Source organism: Mastomys coucha, unplaced genomic scaffold, assembly GCF_008632895.1.
Source record: "Mastomys coucha isolate ucsf_1 unplaced genomic scaffold, UCSF_Mcou_1 pScaffold8, whole genome shotgun sequence".
NCBI lineage: Eukaryota > Metazoa > Chordata > Mammalia > Rodentia > Muridae > Mastomys > Mastomys coucha.
Genome location: NW_022196914.1, coordinates 79,457,985 through 79,473,360, shown reverse-complemented (window position 1 = coordinate 79,473,360; position 15,376 = coordinate 79,457,985).

Genomic DNA, 15,376 nt, shown 5'->3' with positions numbered 1-15,376 from the left:
GAGAGAGAGAGAGAAGAAGAGAGAGAGAAAGAGAGAAGGAGAGAGAGAGGCAGGAGAGGGAGAGAGAGAGGAGGGAGAGAGAGGGAGAGAGAGAAGGAGAGAGAGGAGAGGGAGAGAGAAAGAAAGAGAGGGAGAGAGAGAAAGAGAGGGAGAGAGAAGAAGAGGGAAAGACAGAAAGAGAGAGAAGGAGAGAGAGAGGGAGAGAGAGACAGAGACAGAAAGAGACAGAGAGGAAGAGAGAGAGAGAGAGGAGGGAGAGAGAGAAGAGAGGGAGAGAGAGGAGAGGGAGAGAGAGATGAGGGAGAGAGAGAAGAGAGGGAGAGAGAGGGAGAGAGAGGAGAGGGAGAGAGAAAGAAAGAGAGGGAGAGAGAGGAAGAGAGAAAGACAGAAAGAGAGAAGGAGAGAGAGGGAGAGAGATACAGAGACAGAAAGAGACAGAGAGGAAGAAAGAGGGAGGGAGAGAGGAAGAGAGAGGGAAAGAGAGAAGGAGAGAGAGAGAAAGAGAGGGAGACAGAGGAAGAAAGACAGAAAGAGAGAGGAGAGAGAGGGAGAGAGAGACAGAGAGAGACAGAAAGAGACAGAGAGGAAGAGAGAGAGAAAGAGAAGGAGAGAGAGGAAGAGAGAGAGACAGAAAGAGAGAGGAGAGACAGAGACAGAGACAGAGAGAGACAGAGAGAAACAGAGAGACAGAGGGAGACACACACAGAGAGACAGAGAGATCTATAGATTTCTTGACTAAAACATCAAATGTTCGTGCTTAGTCCTGAAACTTTTCAGGCTGTGGAACTCTCAGAACCTATATTTGCAGACCTTTGAGGACAGCATCTTGGTTAATAATTTCTCCCAGGATGAGTAAGAAACAAAGCTAAATGAGACTTTCATTCCCAGACAAATGTGTGAACTAGCAAAATGAAGTTATTGAAGAAAAATGTCCAATTTCCTAGAATTGCTGGAAAAATGTGTAGCTGTGGCCACAACAATGATGATAATCAGTCATTAACATCATGCAGCCACCATATCCTAACTTCCCACAATGTTTCAACCACTAAGTTGTTTAGCTCAGTCTTTTCACTAATTGATCCTAATAGGTGACTGCTATTGTTGATCACAATTAATGGATGAAGAAAGGAAATTTATAGCAATGAACTTTTACATAATCAACTGACAAGAGTAGCACCTGGATGATTTTGTACAATGCCACAATATATGTTTTGTAACCTCATTTGTTTGCCATTTATTTTCTCCAGATTTCCTTAGCGCTATGGGATATGTTCATAGAGATTTGATGAATTTTGGTCCAGCTGTGATGACACAGGTGGAGAAAACTCTACTGGGAAGTGCTCTGTGGGCTGGATTTTTGTGAAGGCTTTGGGGACCTGTCAGAATGTGATGACTGAATTTTATTTTTCTTGACTAGTTGTGGATTTACTGAACAAAAGGAGAAAAAAATTCCATCCTTTCATTGCCTGACCTTGCCTTACTCCAAAGTCATCTTTTTTCTCCCTAAATATGAACTTGTTTTAATTTTGGGAAAGTATTGTTAGAAATAGTTTCTTGGCCAGGCAATGGTGACACACGCCTTTAATCCCAGCACTTGGGAGGCAGAGGCAGGTTGATTTCTGAGTTCGAGGCCAGCCTGGTCTACAGAGTGAGTTCCAGGACAGCCGGGGCTACAGAGAAACCCTGTCTCGAAAAACCAAAAAAAAAAAAAAAAAAAAAAAAAAAAAAAAAAAAAAAAAAAAAAGTTTCCCTACTATGTGACAGTTTTATTTATTCAGCATGTATCTAATGAGAGTGTATAATGCTCATAGCACATTATATAAGGGATGCCAAGTTCTCACTAACTATAACTTACAATGTCATAAAAATAATTGTGAAAAGAGTAACTCAAAGACTGATCCTATTTCACTCCTACTTTGTAAAAGTTTCTGATTAAATACCAGTTTTAAAATTAAATTTAACTTTTATTTTATTTACTAAAACTTTTAAAAATTACATGTATTTATTTTGCTCATGTGTGCATCTTATATGTGGATGTACAGGCCATGCATATGTCAGAGGATGCATGTGTGGTTAAAGAATAATTTGTGGGAGTTCATTCTCTCCCTTTTTAATGTGGGCTTGAGAATCAAACTCAGGCCATCAAGCTTGGCAGCATGAACATTTACTTTCTCTATCATCTCAATTGCTTCTTCAATTCAATTTGTAGTAATTAAAATTATAAAAATTTAAAAGTTGTTTCCTTAGATGAACTCATCACATTTCAAGTGCTCAGTAGTCAATTATGGCCAGTGAGCCATATGTTACACCACTCACTCACCTTAAACTTCTACACGGTTTATGTCTCTTTAAGTAATCTCAGTGGAGAAGACATATTCCATGTCATGATTTGCATTTTGCACACAGGAAACATCTTCTGGATTTAGGTTGATGATATTCCACCTAATTGGTTTAAGTCAGATAGACAATTTTGTTCTTTTGTTGGTATGCTGTGATAGCAAAAGATAGTTCAAAATGAAATTATTTATGTTTTTTAAAACATTGTTTATGTTAAAATTGTTAAAGTATTCTAGGTTCCTTTCTTTTATTTACCCTCATTCTTTCTACTTCCTTCATTTAGAAATAGGGAAAAACAATTATAATGAGTTATAAATCAAAATAAATTTAGAATGTTTCCCAGTTGCTCTCAAAATCTTTTAAATGCCACTGGTAATCTTGAGCCATTAGTAACATAAATATTATCCATTACTAGAAAATGACAGATGTGAAAAAATATTTTCTTAGCTGTTAGTCTTTGGGGTTTTGCCAAATGCTACTTTGGGTTTTTTGTGGGGTGATGTTATGAATATATTCGCTCTGTGATTTATGCTTTTGGTGATAAATCTCCCCAGATGATCTTCAAGATGTGAATCAAGGTTACAGGAGACTTGACACAGGATGCCATAGATGATGTGGAAGCCAGACACTGGAATGAAAGCAACTGAATGGTCCATGCTAGGATGTTTCAGGAACCATTTTATGTCTTATAATTCCATATGCACACTGAACAACATTTTAATCCATCTTGCATGTATAAAGAGCCTAGAGTAAGGTATGGTAGCATTTTTCTCTACTTTCATTTCGTAATAGGACTGACCTTAGTATCTGAAATTAGCTTATCGTTTATTGGGAAAGTCAATCTTGTATTTGAGCTACCTAGGAAGCATAAAGCATCATGAACTCAGTCTAATTTATTAGGAAACTCTCAAGTAACTACAACATCCCTTCTACTCTCAAAGGTTGCTTAAGACCAAAAATAAATTAGGTCCAGGCCTGATAGCTTTGACCTTTTTGGACTGAAATTTGGGCCTTTCTGGTCTGAAACTTTATAAATTGAACTGTAAAGTTTTGAAAAAAACCCCACTGATTTCCCTTTTTCTTTTTTCATCTTTGTTGTTGTAAGAATGTTAACTTTTAGATTGTAAGAGCTAGAGGTAGTGGAGAACTCCTGCAAAACACTGTATTCTAGACATGACAGAGGTCCATTGCATACATCAACTCAAAGCTCTTGTCCCTGCCTGCATAAGATCTGCATAAGATCAAGCCAACTAAAATGTCAGAGTGGATAGGATAGGAAAGCCGCTTACAAAGTCCCACCGTTAGCTAAAGATCTATTGGCTCTTGATAGGAGTTAGGGAGTTAGAGTATTGGTTTGCTTCAGGTCTGCAATGCCTGATAGGCTGTCCAAGCCCCAGAGCAGCCCTATGTGCCTATAGGCAGCACTGGACAGAGTTGGTGGGATTAAAAAGAGTATTTGAGGTTGGGAGAGGAAAGTGATGTGGGCATCCGCGCGAGTTGAAGCAGAGGGATCTGGGGATGGATTTGATCAAAACACATCATGTTCATGTTTGAAATTCCTAAAAATTAAATATCTTAAAGGGACAAACTTAAAAGGGAATGTTAACTTCCAGACTGTGTAGTTGGGAATTTTTTTTTTCCCAACTTGGAATTACTAGGTACAGTAGCACTGATTCCTTTCCTCATTGTCCTTGAATTACAGACATCAGTGGGATACCACAACAAAATGTCTCACATTCCTTTCTGGAAGCTTTATCTATTTTCAGTGAAAGTCTGGCCAGAATTTTCTAGGTTTCTTGGGTGAAGATATTTGGTGTCTGAGACAAAGCTGGTGCTTTTTTTCATTTGTTTATTTGTATGTTTTTATTGTTTGTGTTTTTCATATGTTTGGTTTTATTTTTGTTTTTTTTCCCACGTGCTTACTGGATAACTTCCATGTTCCTTGAGGGACTTTGATGGCTGGATGACTTAGTGCTCTTGTACTCATCACTGACATCTGCTTTGAGAACTTTCATCTATTTCAATTGTTTCTTACTCTGTGACTTCAAGGGAATCTATGTGCTAACTCATTCCTTATGAAAATAGGTGAAAATATGACAAGGCTTTTTGTTTTAATGGAATTGACCAAATCAAGCCAGAAAGCTTGGTCTTGAGAGAGTTTCACTGCCTTTGGAATATCTTGTGTTCCAATATCTACAAATTCCTAAGTGATTTTCTTTCTTTTTCTTTTATTATTTTATTTACTTACATTTCAAATGTTGCCCCTTCCTTATCCCCCCTCTCTAAGTTATTCATCCTATCCCCCCTTTGCTTCTGAGAGGGTGCTCCCCCACCCACCTACCCCTTAACTTTCAGACTGTGTAGTTGGAAGATTTTTTTTTTCCCATTTGGGAAATTGCTAGGTGCAGTAGCACTGATTCCAGTCGTCATTGTCCTTGAATTATTGATGTTACTGGATGTCTGACATTCCTTTCTGGATCTCTACCTATTTTCAGTGAAAGTCTGGGCAGAATTTTCTAGGCTTCTTAAGTAAGTAAGTTAACACCTACCCACCTCACCCCTGCCAGCATTCCCTTTCCCTGGGGCATCATGTTTCTACAGGTTTAGGCACATCCTTTCCCACTGAGGTCAGACAAGCCAGTCCTTTGCTATATATGCGTCGGGGGCCACAGACTAGCCCATGTATGCTCTTTGTTTTTTGGCCTAGTCTCTGGAAGTTCTGAGTGGTCCAGGTTAGTTGATATTGTTGTTTTTCTTATGGGGTGGCAGTCCCCTTCAGCTCCTTTAATCCTTCCCCTAGGGGTCCCTGACCTCAGTCCAATTGTTGGCTGTAAGTATCTGCATCTGTCTTACTCATCTGCTGGTAGAATCCCTCAGAAGAAAGCCATGCTAGGCTCCTGTCTGCAAGGACAACATGGCATCAGTAATAGTGTCAGGGTTTAGTGCCTGTGCATGGGATGGATCCCAAGTTGGGCTAGCCACTGGATTGTTGTTCCTTCAGTCTCTACTCCATTTTTGTCCCTGCACTTTTTTTTTAGACAGGAACAATTCTAGGTCAAAAAATTTTAAGATGGGTGGGTGGCCCCATGCTTCAACTGGGGGCCACCTCTTTCTACTGGTTCCATCTCCCTAAATTCTGGCTAAGGTCATGCTCATTGAGTCCTGGGAGCCTTTCACATTCCAGGTCTTGGGACTTTCTAGAGATTTCTCTGCCACCTCCTCCCCGTTGCAGCATATTTCCATTCATTCTTCTGGCCCTCTGCACTTCTCTCCTGTCTTCCCCCATACCTGATCCTGCCTCTTTTACCCCACAATCCCCTCTCCCTCCCAGATCCTTCCCTCCCTTGGCCTCATGTGATTATGTTGTTCCCCTTTCTAAGTGGGATTAAAGTATCCACACTTGGGCCTTCCTTCTTGTTAAGCTTCATAGGGTTTGTGAGTTGTATCTTGGGTATTCTGTACTTTTTGTCTAATATCCATTATCAGTGAGTACGTACCATGTGTGTTCTTTTATGATGGCGATATCTCACTCAGGATGATGTTTTCTAGTTCTATCCATTTGCCTGTGAATTTCATGAAAACATTGTTTTTATTTTTTTTCATTTTAAATTTTTTTTATTTTTAATTTTTTTTTATTTTTAAGACTTTCATACATGAATAGTGGATTTATACCATCTTAACCACTCCAACTCCTAATATGCCCCCTACTCATCTTCAAATTCATGCCATTTTTCTATATTTATACAGACATTTTGTCAATACCTCATGCAATAGTAAATTTTTTTCAGAAATTAGCTCATCGATTTAAAAATTTTTTCTCAACACCTCTCTAAACATGAAATTAGATTTGTCACATTTAAATATAGGCAATTCTTCCCTCTATCACAAACAAGATATTTTTCTAATTTTTTAACCAAAAATTGTGAGGATTTCTAAGTTATATGGAAGTCTGGTGACTTTCTAATGAATTTCTAACAAGAAAGCATTTTAAAAGCATTTTTACTCAAGAGACTAAATTAATAGTTTGTACTTTATAAACATACAAAAATATCAGTATGATTTATTTGTAAATATAACTCTTATAAGAGCAAATGGGATGTATTTCATATTTTATATTAACTGCACTGGAAAAATAATAGCTATCAGTTCCTGTGTCTCAAAGGGAGATTTATTATACATTATTGCATAAGATATAGATTAGTTCAGTTATATCCTACAATAGCAACTCCATTCTAAAACTAGAGGTACACCTCTTTACGTATTTAGAAATGATAATGAGTACTTTACTTAGAGCTATTCTGTACCAATGCAAAAATCTAAATTGCCAAGCTATTTGTTATGTTTGCCATTACTTCAAAGGAATTATTTCTGTAGTACCTATCTTAGGGAAAAATTTTAATTATGGTCTTTGGACCCTGCATCAATCAACCAGCATAATTTACTCTTTGGTATTTTAAAGAAATAGAATACTTCAAATAAAAATGCAAACCTCCTTGGATTAATTGTGTTATCAGAAAGAGAAGGCTATATTTAGTGTTTGACTATATAATAAAATAATAATAGATTCCATTTATATGGGCATGTAATAGTTCCAAAATTATTGCAATATGATATGCTATTTATGATGATTATAAACAATATCCTGGTAATACTTAGGATATGAATTTAAATCAACAATTTAAATAAATAAAGCCTAGGTGTTTAAAACTCCCTTTCTTCATACATATGCATTAGTTTGTTTTCTTTTTTTATTAGATATTTTCTTATTTACATGTAAATTTCTCCTTTCCCAGTTTCCCCACCAAAAAACAAAGAAACAAACAAAAACAACAAAAACAAACCCCTGTTGCCTGCTCCCTCCCCATGCCTGCCACCCCACCCTCTCCCACTTATTGGCTCTGGCATTCCTCTACACTGGGGCACAGAACCTTCACAGGGCCGAGGTCCTCTCCTCCTATTGAGCCAGCCTAAATATAGCTATCTCCTGAGAGGTTCTGACAGTACCTGACTAATACAGATGTAGAGGCTCACAGCCATCCATTGAACTGAGTACAGGGTCCTCAATGAAGGAGTCAGAGAAAGGACCTATGGAGCTGAGGGGTTTGCAGCCCGTTAGGGCGAACAACAATATGAACTAACTAGTACCCTCAGAGCTCCCAGGGTCTCAACCACCAACCAAAGACTGCACATGGATGGGTCTGATTGTTCTAGCAGCATGTATATAGTAGAGGATTGCAAATTCGATCATCAATAGAAGACATTGTTTTTAATAGCTGAATAGTATTCCATTGTGCAAATGTACCACATTTTCTGTATCCATTCTTTGGTTGAGGGACATCTGGGTTGTTTCCAGCTTCTGGCTATTACAAATAAGCCTGCTATGAACAAACTAACACAACATCCTAAAGTAATTTACAGAGTCACATTTTAATTTTTGTTATTTTTTGATAGAGACAATGTTTCTCAACACCATCTTATCATTGTATGCCTTCACTCTGTCCCTAAGTTTAAGAAAATATGTGAGAATAATAGGCCTCAATGTATAAAGTGAGATAAAAGATAATATGCATTCTTGGACATCTTTCCTGCCAGGGGAGTGCTTGTCTCCAGGGAGTGCTCTGACCCTGAGACTCAGGGGAGTTCAACATTTTCTCTCTTGTGACTGTCTAAGGCAGGACCAGCCAGGAGGCATAGGCCTCAGAAGCAGCAGAGCAGCCGGGACAGGATCCTTCATTCATTTATCTGCACCCAGGAAGGATGGCTGATCCACAGCCCTCTGTGCACAGGTCTTGCCAAGAGAGAGCTGGTCTCCCAGGAGTGCTCACACAGGCTTACAGGCCCACAGGAGAAAGCTCCAGCCAGAGACAACAAGAACATCTAACACCAGAGATTACCAGATGTCAAAAGGCAAACACAAGCATCTTAAAAGTAGAAGTAGAAACAATAAAGAAATCACAAAGGGAGAAAACTGGAGATAGAAAACCTAGGAAAGATGTCAGGAGCCATAGATGCAAGCATCACCAACAGAATACAAGAGACAGAAGAGAGAATCTCAGGGGCAGAAGATACCATAGAATACATTGACAAAACAGTCAAAGAAAATGCAAAATGCAAAAAGGTCCTAACCCAAAACATCCAGGAAATCTAGAACCCAATGAGAAGACCAAACCTAAAGATAATAGATATAGAAGAGAGTGAATATTTCCAACTTAAATGATATATATCTTCAACAAAATTATAGAAGAAAATTTCCCTAACCTAAAGAAAGAGATGCCCATGAACATACAAGAAGCCTATAGAACTCCAAATAGTTTGGACCAGAAAAGAAATTCCTCCCATCACATAATAGTCAAAACACCAAATGCACAAAACAAAGAATATTAAAAGTAGTGAGGGAAAAAGGTCAAGTAACATATAAAGGCAGACCTATCAGAATTATACCAGACTTCTCACCAGAGACTAAGAAAGCCAGGAGATCTTGGGCAGATGTCATACAGACCCAGAGAGAACACAAATGCCAACCCAGGTTACTATACCCAGCAAAACTTTCAATTACCATAGATGGAGAAACCAAAGTATTCCATGACAAATCCAAATTTACATAATATCTTTCTACAAATCCAGCCCTTCAAAGATAATAAATGGAAAATTTCAACATAAGGAGGGAAACTACATCCTAGAAAAAGCAAGAAAGTAAAAGTTCTGTGCTCCAGTGTAGGGGAATGCCAGGGCCAATAAGTGGGAGAGGGTGGGGTGGCAGGCATGGGGAGGGGGGAGGCAACAGGGGTTTGTTTTTTGTTGTTTTTGTTTGTTTCTTTGTTTTTTGGAGGGGAAACTGGGAATGGAGAAATTTACATGTAAATAAAGAAAACATCTATTAATAAAAAAAAAAAAGAAAAAACAAGAAAGTAAGTCATTCAACAAAACTAAAAGAAGATAGCCACATGAACACAATTCCAACTCCAATAACAAAAATAACAGGAAGCAACAATCACTTTTCCTGAATATCTCTTGATGTCAATGGACTCAATTCTCCAATAAAAAAACATAGACTAACAGACTGGTTACATAAACAGGACCCAACATTTTGCTGCATATAGGAAACCCATCTCAGTAACAAAGACAGATATTACCTCAGAGTAAAGGGCTGGAAAACAATTTTCCAAGCAAATGGTCCCAAGAAACAGGCTGGAGTAGCCATTCTAATATAGAATAAAATTGAAAAGATAAGGAGGGACACTTCATACTTATCAAAGATATGCTCTATCAAAATGAACTCTCAATTCTGAACCTCAATGCTTCAAATGCAAGGGCATCTACATTCATAAAAGAAACTTTACTAAATCTGAAAGCACACATTGTACTACACATAATAATAGTGGGAGATTTCAACACCCCACTCTGCAATAGACAGATCATGGAAACAGAAACTAAACAGAGACACAGTGAAACTAACAGAAGTTATAAAACAAATGAATTTAACAGATATCTATAGAACATTTTATCTTAAAACAAAAGGATATACCTTCTTCACAGTGCTTCATGGTACCTTCTCCAAAATCAACCATATAATTGGTCACAAAACAGGTCTAAATAGATACAAGAAAATTGAAATAATTTCATGCATCCTGTCAGATCACCACAGATTAAAGTTGGTCTTCAATAACAAAGAAGCTACAGAGAGCCCACATACACATGAAGCTGAACTATACCCTACTCAATAACTTGGTCAAAGAAGAAATAAAGAAAGAATTTAAAGATGTTTTAGAGTTTAATGAAAATGAAGCCAGAACATACACAATTTTATGGGACACAATAAAAGCAGTCCCATGAGGAAATTTCATAGCTCTGAGTGCCTTCAAAAAGAAACTGGAGAGAGCATACACTAGTAGCTTGACAGCACATCTGAAAGTTCTAGAACAAAAGGAAGCAATCTCACCCAAGAGGAGTAGACTGCAGGAAATAATCAAGCTAAGGGCTGAAATTAACCAAGTGGAAACAAAAAGAACTATACAAAGAATCAACCAAACTAGGACCTAGTTCTTTGAGAAAATCAACAAAATAGATAAACCCTTAGCCAGACTAGCTAGAGGGCACAGAGACAGTATGGCAATTAACAAAATCAGAAATGAAAAGGGAGACATAACACCAGAAATTGAGGAAATACAAAAAATTATCAGATCCTACTACAAAAGCCTATATTCAACAAAAGTGGAAAACCTGGATGAAATGAACAAATTTCTAGACAGATACCAGGTACCAAAGTTAAATCAAGATCAGATAAATGATCTAGACAGTCCCATATCCCATAACAAAACAGAAGTCATTAATAGTCTCCCAACCAAAAAAAAAGCCCAGGGCCAGATGGGTTTAGTGCAGAGTTTTATCAGACCTTCAAAGAAGACTTAATACCAATACTCCTCAAACTATTCCACAAAATAGTAACAGAAGGTACTCTACTCAATTTGTTCTATGAAGCCACAATTACTGTGATACCTAAACCACACAAAGACCTAAAAAAGAAAGAAAACTTCAGATCAATTTCCCTTATGAATGTCAATGCAAAAATACTCAATAAAATTCTTGCAAAACGAATCCAAGAACACATCAAAATGATCATCCATCACAATCAAGCAGGCTTCATCCCAGAGATGCAGAGATTGTTCTATATATGGAAATTCATCAATGTAATCCACTATATAAACAAACTCAAAGAAAAAAAAATCATATGATCATCTCATTAGATGCTGAGAAAGCATTTGACAAAATCCAACATCCCTTCATGATAAAAGTCTTGGAAGGATAAGGAATTCAAGGCCCATACCTAAACATAGTAAAAGCAATATACAGCAAACCAGTAGCCAATTTCATACTAAATAGAGAGAAACTTGAAGCAATCCCATTGAAATCAGAGACTAGATAAGGCTGCTGACTCTTTCCCTATTTAGTAGGACTTGAAGTCCTACCCAGAGCAATTAGAGAACAAAAGGAGATCAAAAGGATACAAATTGGAAAGTAAGAAGTCGAATTATCACTATTTGCAGATGATATACTTAAGTATACTTAAGTATACTTAAGTATACTTAAGTGTCCCCAAAATTCCACCATAGAACTCTTAAACCTAATAAACAACTTCACAAAGTAGCTAGATATAATCAAGTTGGTGGCCTTCCTCTACACAAACGATAAACAGGCTGAGAAAGAAATTAGGGAAACAACATCCTTCAGAATAGTCACAAATAATATAAAATACCTTGGTGTATCTCTAACTAAGCAACTAAAAGATCTGTATGACAAGAACTTCAAGTCTCTGAAGAAAGAAATTGAAGAAGATCTCAGAAGATGGAGATATTTCCCATGCTCATGGATTGGCAGGATTAATATAGTAAAAATGGCCATCTTGTGGAAAGAAATCTACAGATTCAATCTGTTCCCCATCAAAATTCCAGCTCAATTCTTCACAGACTTGGACAGAGCAATTTGCAAATTCATCTGGAATTAAAAAAAAAAACCCTAGGATATCAAAAACTATTCTCAACAATAAAATAACTTCTCATGGAATCACCATCCCTGACCTTAAGCTGTACTACAGAGCAATTGTGATAAAAGCTGCATGGTATTGGTACAGTGACAGGGAAGTAGATCAATGGAATAGAACTGAAGACCCAGAAATGAACCCACATACCTATGGCCACTTGATCTTTGACAAAGGAGCTAAAACCACCCAGTGGGAAAAAAGACAACATTTTCAACAAATGGAAATTGATTCATTCCTTTCTCCTTGTACAAAGCTCAAGTCCAAGTGGATCAAGGACCTCCAGATACACTGAAATAAACCAGATACACTGAAACTAATAGAAAAGAACCTTGAGCACATGGGCACAGGGGAAAATTTCCTGAACAGATCACCAATAGTTTATGCTCTAAGATGAATTGATAAATCAGATCTCATAAAATTGCAAAGCTTCTGTAAGGCAAAAGACACTGTCAATAGGACAAAATAGCAACAAGAGATTGGGAAAAGATCTTTACCAATCGTACATTCAATAGAGGGATAATATCCGATATCTACAAAGAACTCAAGAAATTAGACTCCAGAGAACCAAATAACCCTATTAAAAATGGGGTACAAAGCTAAACAAAGAATTCTCAACTGATGAATACTGAATGGCTGAGAAGCACCTAAAGAAATGTTCAACATTCTTAGTCATCAGGGAAATACAAATCAAAACAACTCTGAGATTCCACCTCACACCAGTCAGAATGGCTAAGATCAAAAACTCAGGTGACAGCAGATGCTGGTGAGGTTGTGGAGAAAGAGGTTCTCTTTAGCCTCTTTGTACCTTCACCATTTGTGGGACATATATTGATCATTTATCTATTATAAACAGAAGATTATGTTATATGTATTGAGAAATATCTTAGTCTGTGGATGTATTGATAAGTTATTAAGAGTTGGTTTACAATTAGATCAATTTAATAGAATAATAGTAGTAGATTCTTCTAAGGCCTATGACCTGTTTAGCCATATGTTCTCAATTCAACAATGGTGTCAGGTATGAATTTCATCTTGTAGAATGGGACTTAAATCCAGTTATTTAATTAGAAAGTGGTTGGTTACTTCCATAATGTTCATGATGCTGTAGCCACATACTAAGTTGTTATTGTATGTACCAGAGCTCGCAGCTGGGTATGGTTGGAGATTATTTTTGTCCTCTGGTAGTTTGTATCACACTTTCCAGCACCATGAAAGCTAGCCATTAGGGATGAATCTTCCTGGTGAGTACTGGCTTGGTTTTTTCATGTCTATGACTCAAATGTGAACTATCTTTAGAAATAGGATGATACAAAACTTGAATTCTGTCTAGATTCTGTTTTTTTTTTTTTTAAAAACTAAAACTAATTAATGTCAGGATGTTAAAAGTAAGAGAAGCCCTGCCTTAGTTTGGGCTGCTATAAGAAAATATCTTAGACTAGGTAGAGAAAAATTTACTGCTTATGATTTTGGAGGTTAGAAAGTCAAATATCAAGAGGCTAAGAGATTCTGTGCTGGGAGAGGTCTCTCTGCTTACCAATGATATCCAGTGTTTGTAACTTTACAGACATGATGAGACAAATGAGTTTCCTCAAACTTCTTTATCACCCACACGTTGTAGATTAGACTTAAATATACAAATTATGATGACATAAACAATGATTCTGTTGAACTGAAAACTAAAAGGCTCCTGTCTTGATGTTTTGGACTACTGGCATCTCTGAATCAACACTGAAACCCATTACAGTGTGGGCTAGATTGATTCACCCTGGATACCAAGAAGGAAAATGGACTACTGTTTCACAACAGAAGTAAGAACAAGTACATTTGGAATGCAAGAAAGTGATTTCATGTGTGCTGTGGTCAGAGTCCAGAATTGCCAGCTAGAAGTCTTAACTTCCCATTCAACAGAATAATTGCTTTTTCTTTTTTCTTTTCTGGTGGAAACATTTATCCATTGACACTAAGTCCTTACATTCACTACAGCATGAAGCTTTGAGATCAGGGAACAGAATTTTATAAGTAGTTCATGAGTGGTAACTATGGACCCTAAAAAATGCTAGTTTATTTCCACATTAGAGTTCCTGGACTCTGGAATATTATTGTGGAAGGAATAGCATTATATCCCGGAAACTGATTTAAAACATGTACAACTGTCTAGAGAATCTTGCTTCATTTGGGGTGACATTTTTTTTTTTGGCACATAAAGGGTTTATTTTGAAGGTTTTAAGGAAGGATAGAGTTACATCATAATTATAAAAATTACTTACAAAATTAACAGAGTTGCACTGTGTATACTTCTAAATGCAGAGGACAGGGAACTGTCTACACATTGTATAAAATAAATTAAAATTAAAAATGAATTCAAGGTCAAAAAAATGAGTCATTTATCTAGTTTTAAATGTGAACACGAAGACCTCTGAACTCTACTAATTCTTCTAACTGCACCAATGATGGAGAATACAGAGAGTGCAACATTCCTCTTAAAAGGTGATTCCAGTCCAATTCTGCAGCTCTTGCTGGAAGAAAACATCATAAAACCATGGATTTAATAAAGCATCAGACCACTGTTCCATTTCTTTTGTTGTAAATTTAGTTCCTTGATCACAAACAATGCTAGTGTGATACTTAGTGGTAAATAAGAGTTATTTTCAAGTCTAGGTTGGTAGGTTAGTCAGAAGTATTCCATAGAAAGAAATAAAAGTCTTGGTAGCTTAACCAGAAGTATTATATACAGAGAAATGAAAGTCTTTATCAAGAAAAAGTAAAAAAAAGTCATAAATGGAGTAGCTGCCACAATAAAAATAAAGTGATTTCTCTTCCATAAGGAAGTGGTGGCCTGTCAGCAGGCTATGGACTAATAACTGAGAAATGGTTTCACACCAAGGTCTTAGTGATGCTCCTGTGGGTCTGTTCTGTCAGGTTGGGAATCAATAGTAATCAATAGTAGCTATAGTTAGGTTAGCATTAGTGAGTGGAAGCCCATACTGCCTTTGGTCACCATCGTGTCTTTTTCTGTGACATTTCTATAAACTTTATATGACTTTCACAGAATGGGATGCCAATTCATTTTACTGATGTAATTCTCTCCAGCTAAAATGGACCTTTGGTGAGCATTTGCATCAAATAAATATTCTTACATGTTTTTCAGTTAGAGAATTCCAGCAATGGGACAAGGATCATTGATTTATTTAAGTAACTTAGAGGATCAAGAGATACTAACTAAGAGATACTACTAAAAGTCCAGTTTTACACATTTCCCTACAGTTCTAGAGTTGATTCCCAGAATACCACAGTGGCTACCCTGAACAAATTTTATGGCAACTATTGAACTCATGCTAACTTCAGGCATTGGCTGAAGGCATTTATCTTCCCCCCTCCTCTTCCTCTTTTTTTTGGCTCCTCATTCTCTTTCTCCTCCTGTTCCTTCTCTGTTGCGACCACCCTCAACCAGCAAGAATGACGCAACACACTCTCGGGCTCTTCTCCAGCAGTTTATTCAGG